Raw genomic sequence first — 8,675 nt, 5'->3', positions numbered from 1 at the left:
CAAAATCAAAACAATGCCCCTTTGTGTGTACAATTAAAGAGAGGTTTCTGGCTTGTGTGGACACCAAAGAAAGGATGTCACTACTATCACTACTTGCCCCAGTAGAGGTGCAGAAAATGTAACTAAGACCTTGTCTATATAAAAAGAAATGAACAGCCAGTTTGAAAGGGAATTGCCATGGACTAGAACAAAGAATATCCTTACATGATATTATTCTACACTGTCATTAAAATTTTTCCCAGATTTGGATCACCCTCAGTACTTATAATAGTTCCTCGCACCCTTGGGGATAAAAAAAATCATCTGTTTGGTGCTTGGAGAGAAGCTTAACACATCTCTTCATACTTTAGAATTACAACAGCATAATATACAATTATCCCAAGAAAACTTACTAATTCTTTGAATGTCTGGCAACAAGTTAAAAAGGGCATGGAAGGATTTCATCCTTTTCATTGTGTAGAGGGCCTCCTGGGAAGGCACCTGAGCATTCTATATTGGTCCCTCTTACCCTTTAGGCCAAGAGAGACCCCTTTCTCACAATTCAATTGCTCACAGCTGTTGCATGAGCTCTCTGTTCATGTCGAGGTTGAAGTCTCCTGATGACTGGTGCCATGGATCTGTCTCTCACCCAGTGGGGTGAACTGAGCCCTCCCTGGAGAAGAAACCCGGGTTCCACAAGATATGTGATCAGTGCTGGGGCCCCGCCAGCAGGCGAGGGGATCCCAAGGCAAGTGCTGGGCATGGAGGCCATGGGGGCATAGGCTACCAAGGAGACAAAACTGAACCTCACGTCACCCTGCTTGGCCCCGGAGGATGGCTGGTTAGCTAGAGACAGGTAAGATTCCTCAAGGAATATTCCTAGATCATGTGATATTTATCTTTCTCTCAGATCAGGACCCAGGTGACCAATAGAGACTAGTGGAAATAATGAACAACATAGACTGATGAACCTAAGACAGGCACAGTCGCAGAGGGGCCATCAGGAGAGAATTTGGGGATCAACAGAGGTGGGGCACATACCCTCACCCCCCCCCAACATTGCAGGGGCCTGAACCCTAGCCCCTTCTGAGGGAGGTCTCCTGCCCCCATGGCTGCTTCGTGCTTCCAATGCCCAGCTCAGATCAGGACCCAGGTGACCAATAGAGACTTGGCAGACAGCAGCTGCCCTCTCACTCCAACAAGAATTGTTTGAGTTGTCTTGTACCCATGGTGTGGGGAAGTGGGTTTATGATATCTAAATCCAGCCTACCACCAGGAATGCTCAGGACCTACTCAAGAAGGCAAATAATCCCTTCCACTAATACTTACAGGGTAAAATAAGATTGTTGTTAGAGTAATAAATTTGACAGTAAAATAGTAGTCAAGTTTTCAGGCAAATTTAAATTGGCTAATTGAAAGAAGTGAATATTCTAGAAAAATTAATTGTACTGGACAAAAAGGTGTTCCTAAAGTGTTAACTAAAATTTTTATTGGTACTTCATCTTATGATACAATTGTGCACCATGTAATGAACCTAAAACAGTAATATTATAGTGCAAAAAATTAAAATGTAAAAGCCATCAAGACTACATTATAAAATTTTCAAAAGCCTCCTAACATTTAAATCAAAAAAAGGAGGGTATAGTAGAAGAATATCATGTAAGGAAAAATAACCTGTAAGTAAATTACATCTAGAAAATTAATACTTTAGAAAATTAATTGTAAGGCTAAAAGCAAGACACCCATGAAAATTACACAAGGTGTCAAACAAGTCAGAGGAAAATCATGTGGGCAAAAAATGAAATAGGATCCCAAGTCAAATTTATAGAAAATATTCCTTCATTAACTTTTGGTTGAGAATATGTTTGTATCTTTTCAGAAAACAACTCGGAGACCATGTGCATTCCAGCAACAGAGAGGAATCCACAAGACTACTCCAGCCATGAAGACAGAAGAGAAGCAGTCCAGAGATGGAAGACGCTGATGTGGTCTTCCCATACTAGCAGTTAGAAGCTATGCATCACTGCAGGTTGCCCAGGACCAAACCAGAGAGAGTTGGTTATGCATTATCACCATTTGTCCACCATCCAGAACTGTAATGTCAGTGCTGACATGTACACATAAGGAACTGTTGGACATTGTAATTGGGTCTTAAAAGAACTGTTGGCCCAGAAAGAAACTCACTACAGACTGATTCATTTCCTGTCACCATAACCATTATTGCTTGTCTCATTTTTGGTTCTTATAAGTGTATTTCTAATAGCACATGATCTCACTCATCTAGTGGAAATAATGAACAACATAGACTGATGAACAAGAACAGACCCAGAAACAAGGAGGCACGGATCAGACTGTCGGGCCTCAGAGGGAGGGTAGGGGAGGGTGGGGGTAAAGGGGAGAGAGCAACCAAAGGACTTGTGTGCAAGCATATGCTCCTAACCAGCGGTTGGGGACAACAGGAGGGTGGGGGAATGTGTGGGGAAGGGTGTGGGATGGGAATGGGGGGATGAGGACAAATATGTGATACCTTAATCAATAAAGAAATTTTTTAAAAAAAAAGAATCATCTCTGGGTTACAGCCTTGAAATTTTAACATGGAAAAAACCATCAAACAAATATCTAAATATGATTTAAATAGTATAAGACTTTTTATAATTATCGTAAGATATCAATTAAATTTTAAACTAATTTTTGCATAGAAAAATTTTGGTTAGGATCACATAATTAATCCTCTTTTTTAATTAGACCAATAATAAGCAAGTTATTTTGAATTCCTAATTATTAGAGAAAACACATTTTATTTTCCCAAAAATAAGTTCTTATACTTTAGGCTTTTAATTGCCACAACTATATAATTTTTCCCAATTTAATTTGCACTTTCAACTTTTAAAGCTGGCAAGTCAAATATATTTAGCATTTCCTAGATTAATAACACTTTACATTTCTAAGAAAAATACAAGACATAATCAATTAATAGATTCAATTCTATCCTCTAGGTTTTTTATGAGGCAAATTTAAACTTTACTTTTTATTTGCCAGTAGCTCTGGAAAACCAGGTTTGGTTTATTTGAATTTAAATTACCACATTTTTCAAAGATGGTTCCTGGCGGGAAACTAGTTTACCTGTCTGCTGGAGGAAGGGTGTCTACCCCTTCCTCCATTAACAAATGGCGTAGCCAGTTACCTAGGCTATTTAGATCTTTATAATTAATACATTATTTATCTATATTTCAACAATTTCTTTGAGATTCTAGAGTCAATTATAATCATTTTAAAGCATCTACTTTGGATAAATTCTATAACAAATTTACTTATTTTCCTGCAGGCCTTAAAACTTAACTTTTGACTGAGGTTCATTAGCATTTTAAAAACTACTCTTTATTATAGAAATTCAAATCCTGTTGCTGAAATTATCTTGAATTTCTTTGAGAAGACTTTTTCGCCGTTTTTCTTAGGAAAAAGAACCAGTTCTGGGTTTCTCATTTTCTATAGCTTTTGCAGAGAGATTCCAGCTGAAGACAATCTAAATGTCCGAAATCGGACCATGCACATTCTGTTTTACAGCTAGGTTCTCTCCCCATGAGCACAGAAATTACAGACACATTTATAAATTTTTAAGACTTTTTCATGGCGAGAAAGGAAACTTTTAATTAGCATACTGGGAGAGTGGACTTCCATATTGGCTAGCCATGTGTCTCTCCCTTCCCCCAAATCCTGCTTACTTCGGGGGAAGCATCAGCAACAGATATGGCCGAATTTCTTTTCATGCTTAAAAGAGAGACAGATCTTAATTTTTTTCTTTCTTTTTTGCTTTCCGAAATAATAACTATCACCCAATTTGGCCCAATATTTGAATTTCTCTGCAAGTTCTTTTATAATTTTTAAATGAAGCCTTAAGTAATCTCATTATGGGAGAGCAGATAGCCTTGCCCTCTCCTGCCACCTTTGAATTTCTCCGCACCAGAAGCAGTTTCAGCAGTGGAGTTTCATTTCTTATTACAGATTTTAAATTCCAAATACAAAATAAGATTTTAATTTGAACAAGAAACCACATTCTTTAAACATGCAAACCAAAAGTCTGTAATAAAGTTTACTTTATATTGATAACCTAATTCTTCCCCATTAGTCTGGCTGAAAAAGACGTTCCCACCCTACTTACACATTGCGACTCTGCAGTTAGTCCATGGGCTTTGCTTGTGGTAAACCTCCCTCACCACTTTTTGGTGAATTTTCCACACCTTTTCTCGGTGTATTTTTTCCTTCCTTTGCTCTTAGGTGAAAAATATCATCTCCTCCAGATGTCCCGCATTCAGGTGCCAGATGTGAAAACCCCTTTCACGTCCCGCATGGTTCAGGGTTCCGGTTCAGGGTTTGGGTTCTGGAGAAGGCCGCACACAAATGAAAGAGACTAGAAAAGTATTAATTTGGGAATATTGGGGGCCAGGTGGGAGCCCACATCTAGTAGGAGGACTACTGCCTTGCTTTGGCCTTGCCATCCTTTTTATTCAGGTTTGGGATACACCCATTGCCCTTAGGCAGGTAATTCCAGTAACAGGCAGATTATCTTATCAGTGAGGATTTACATGATTATTTGGTGGGGAAGTTGCCTCAGTTACCATTGTCTCTATTAGATAGGGAGTGGTTGGCTCTGACCTTTCAGAGCTTAAAGGTTGACCAGCCTTCCACATCTTTCTATTAGTGAGACAATGATCGGTTTCCAGCATCCCTTTTACTTTTTTATGGCTTTCCCAGAATTTATGAGAAGCATCTGCCAATTTTATCTTGACAAGTCCCAAGACTGCTGGGATTCTTTGTTTAAGGAGTGAGATTAAAAACTCCACCTTCTCCCCGCAAAATGGCTGATGTATTTGTTTAGTGGGTGAAATGAACATCCCTTGCTGGCCTGATTTCTTTGGTTAGGGAGGAGAGGTATTAACCATTTATTCTCAAGTGTCCTTGACTGGGAAAGATAATATCTTGTGGCAAACTGGCTGTAAGGTGCCCAAAATATTTAGTCTTGTTTAATTTTCTTGTCTCAGTTTCCCTATTCCACTTGCTTAGGAATTTTCTTAGCTTCTTGCTATCCTGCTACAGTAACAGCTTTGGAAAATATTTTGGTATGTTTGGTAAAATAGAGATAAACATATCATATAACCCCATAATTCCACTTCTAGGTATATGCTGTAGATAAACACTAGTACCAGGTAACAAGTATAAGAAAGCTCATATCTCATTTTTAATAGAAAGGCAAACAAAAAACACAATGGAAACAACACAGATTGAATTCATTTATTTACTGTCTAGAGTCCCAGTGCATGAAATTCATGCACTGGGGGTTGTCCCTCAGCCCAGCCTGCACCACCTCCAATCTGGGACCCCTCAGGGGATGTCGAACAATCCGGGACTGCTGGCTCCCAACCGCTCACCTGCCTGCCTGCCTGATTGCCCCTAACCACTCCCCTGCCAGCCTGATCAATGCCTAATTGCTCCCCTGCCAGCTAGGTCGCCCCCAACTGCCCTCCCCTGTAGGCCTGATAGCCCCCAACTGCCCTGCCCTGTTGGCCCGGTCACCCCTAAGTGCCCTCTCCTGCTGGCCTGATTGCCCCTAACTGCCCTCCCCTTCAGGTCTGGTCTCCCCCAACTGCCCTCACTCCCCTACAGGCCCAGTAGTCCCCAACTGCCCTCCCCTGCTGGCCATCTTGTGGTGGCCATCTTGTGACCACATGGGGGCAGCCATCTTGTGCAAGGACATGGTAGTCAATTTGCATATTATCTCTTTATTGTATAGGATTACCTACTACATATCTGCTAAGCACTTCAACTATATTAATTCATTATAACCTTACAAGAATCCTAAGAGGTAAATATATTAAATCATCATTTTAAAGGTGGAGAAAATGAAGCACAGAGAAGTTTAAGTAAAATAGTCATGATTTTAATCTGGGAAGTCTAACTCTAGAATACAAATTCTAAAAGATAACTTCCTGAGAGTGACAATTCACATAAGAGTTTGTGAGAGAGTTCTAAAGGTAGGTAAGATGGCTTTAACTCTAATGATGTTTAAGCATTGAGTGAACCACTTCCAGTACATTTATTTCTCAACTATCTCATTGACATATTCTGATTTATCAAGACATGTTGTTTTTTTCAATGATCCATACCATCCAATTGTTCCTTATTTAGGCACAACCTGAAGTGAAATTCTCCTGCCAAGTAGGGTAATGGACCGAATTGTCTCTAGAGGGTTATTCTAGCCTGAAGGTTTTGTGATTGAAGTTTTATATCAAGCAGATTCTTTATGCCATCAAAAATGAAAAAATGTGTATCTATTAACACCCTGTAATATCCTTCAGGCTATCACAGTTTTAAAAATCATGAAATAAACTGTGGCTTCTAGCAGAGTCATCAGTTTAGGTGTAGTAGCTGAAACATACATGTGTTTCAAGACACATCAAAAGAACAATTTCCCTGAAAGAAAAACAAAATTATTTAACATTTTTGATAGTCACTTATCCTTTCCTGGTTAGACATAAATATGTAATGATTATGTACATGTTTAGCTATTACTACTGTTTTTATTAATTACCTTCATTTACATTTAGGTGGCTTATGAAGGTTTCAAAATAATTCTTTCTGTATTAGCTCCCTAAACCTCACACAAACCCTACTAGTTTTTTCCAATCAGGTGTTATGTAGTAGACAGGCATGAGCAAAGCAGGAACCATAGGCCAGGTACAGAAGGTCACTGGAAGGAAAGTCCCCAGGTGCCTAGCCATGAACAATTGCAGTGTGGGACTTTACCCCCAGGGTGACCTCTCCCTGACTAGCATACTGATAGTCATGTGGTAGACCTCCTCAGAGGAGGAACTAGGGGACCAAAGAACCCTATCTAATAAAAGGGTAATATGTAAATTGGCCATACCTCTGCTACACCCACAAGCCATGCCCACCAGCCAATCAGGAGCGAGTATGCAAATTAACCCAACCAAGATGGTTTGGCCAAGGAGTGAGCAGGAAGCTTTGGTTTCCCCGGCAATGGAGGAAGCGAAGCTGCCTGCACACCCTGGCCAGCCCAGGCCTCTGCTGAAGGATACAAAGTTTCAATTATAGAAGATAAATAAATCCCAACAAAAATGGCTGCAGCCATGGAGTGAACAGGAGGCTTGGGTTTCCCCAGCAATGGAGGAAGCCAAGTTCCTGGCCTGCCCTGGCCTCTGCTGAAGGCTACAAAGTTTCAATTATCCTCTCTAATAAAATGGTAATATGCAAATTAACCATCACTCTGCTACATAAGCCATGCCCACCAGCCAAGCCACGCCCACCAGCCAATCAGGGCGAGTATGCAAATTAACCCCCATCCAAGATGGCTACAGCCACAGAGAGCAAGGTTTCCCAGGTAACAGAGCAAGCCAAGCTTTCCCATAGCCGTTGCAGGCCTAAGCCTCCACTCAAGCTACAAATTTTCAATTATAGAAGGTAAACAAATTCAAACAAATGGCTGCAGAATGGAGCTTGAGAGAGCAGGCCAGGGTTGCTGGCGGCAACAGGGGAAGCAAAGCTTTCCGCACACCCTGTCCAGGCCCAGCCTCCACTTAAGGCTACAAAGTTTCAATTGTAGAAGGTGAATTAACTGCCACAGAAATGGCAGCAGGCTTGGCTCCGCTCCAGGCTACAAAGTTTCAATTGTAGAAGGAAAATAAATTCCAGATACCAGGGCCTCCGCTTGGGTCGCCAGGGGGTGTAGCCAGCCTACAAACCACCACAGGCCCCTCGCTCAGGCTGCCCCACGCCCCATGGGAATCCCACCCTTATATATGACACCCTTCAGGGCAAACCAGCTGGCCCCCACCCGTGCACCAGGCCTCTATCCTATCTAATAAAAGAGTAATATACAGATGGATCATCACTGCAACACACATTATGTCTGCCCCCATGTGGTCAAAGATCCTGCCCCCATGTGGACACAAGATGGCCACTACAAGATGGCCAGCAGGAGAAGGCAGTTGGGAGGCACCCGGCCTGCAAGGGAGGGCAGTTGAGAGGGACCAAGCCTGCAAGGGAGGGCAGTTGAGAGGGAGCAGGCTTGCAAGGGAGGGCAGTTGGAGGTGATCAACCCTGCAGGAGAGGGCAGTTAGGGGTGACCAGGCTGGCAGAGGAGGGAAGTTGGGGGCAAACAGGCTGGCAGGGGAGCAGTTAAGCATCAACCAGGTTGGCAGCGGAGTGGTTAGGGGCTGATCAGGCTGGCAGGCAGAAGCGGTTAGGGGCAATCAGGAAGGCAGTCAGGCAAGCAGTTGGGAGCCAGCAGTCCTGGATTGTGAGAGGGATGTCCGACTGCCCTCCAGGAGTTCCAGATTGGAGAGGGTACAGGCTGGGCTGAGGGACAACCCCCCGCCATGCACGAATTTCGTGCACCGGGCTTCTAGTAGAAGATAAATAAATCCCAGATACCAGGGCCTCTGCTTGGGTCACCGGGGGGGCGTAGTCGGCCTGAAAACCACCACAGGCCCCTCACCCAGGCTGCCCCATGCCCCAAGGGAACCGCCACCCTGATCCAGGACACCCTTCAGGGCAAACTAGCTGGCCCCCACCAGTGCACCAGGCCTCTATCCTATATAATAAAAGAGTAATATGCAAATTGACCATCACTCCAACACACAAGATGGCTGCCCCCATGTGGACACAAGATGGCCAGTAGG

The sequence above is a fragment of the Cnephaeus nilssonii genome, assembly GCF_951640355.1.
Source record: "Cnephaeus nilssonii genome assembly, chromosome: X".
NCBI lineage: Eukaryota > Metazoa > Chordata > Mammalia > Chiroptera > Vespertilionidae > Cnephaeus > Cnephaeus nilssonii.
Note: the sequence above shows the minus strand (reverse complement) of the source record.